The sequence below is a fragment of the Phoca vitulina genome, unplaced genomic scaffold (genome assembly GCF_004348235.1).
Source record: "Phoca vitulina isolate PV1807 unplaced genomic scaffold, GSC_HSeal_1.0 scaffold31, whole genome shotgun sequence".
Classification (NCBI taxonomy): Eukaryota; Metazoa; Chordata; class Mammalia; order Carnivora; family Phocidae; genus Phoca; species Phoca vitulina.
The window spans coordinates 17707745-17708475 of record NW_022589734.1 but is presented as its reverse complement, the minus strand read 5'-3'; positions in this window follow the sequence as shown (position 1 = coordinate 17708475).

The following is a 731-nucleotide window of genomic DNA, read 5'->3' as shown; positions in this document are numbered from 1 at the left end:
TCAACTTTCAGTGAACTTAGGAATGATTGAATTTCCACATTTAAGCAACATCGAAATATGTCCCCCAGATTTAAACTCTGAATTTTATACTTTTGTACCCTTCAAAATGCCTGGCACACAGTAAGCTCCCGATAAGCACTTGTTGAACCAAACAGAATAAATCAGATTCACCCAGTTCCGCCCTGGCAGCGAGGTCTGCATCTGGCAGGACGACAGAACCCATTGCTATTAAATTCTTACGTAAGAGTGAATGACCCTCCCAGCCGACTTGACGTCTCTCACACAGGAGACGTGCAGGGGCAGGGAAGGGAAGGCCCGGGGAGCGAGCGCGGTGTTGAGAAACACACACTCTTTTCGGTGGTAGACGCACAGATTCATTTCTAGCCTCGGTCCCCGACTCGATCTGAAAAGAGCGCTGCACGCTGGCGTGGGGCGGGCGGAGGGGGCGGCGTGCTGGCATTTCGGTCGAGGCGTGTTTCATTCCGTGGGTAAGGCCTGCCCACCCGGCACGCCCCAGGGCTCCGAGTCTGCGGGTGACAGCGGCCCCACTGCGGGGACTCAGTTCCAGGCTGTGCCCCCGGGATCCCCGCAGACTTGGCCCGTCCCCCGCCCGCCACCCCCGAGGCGTCCGGCCCCCGCGGCCCCAGGCCCCGAGCCGCTCGCCGTTCCCGCCCGGGCCCCCGCCGCGCTCCGGGAGCCGCCGCGCGCCCGCTCCGGGCCCAGCCTTCCCT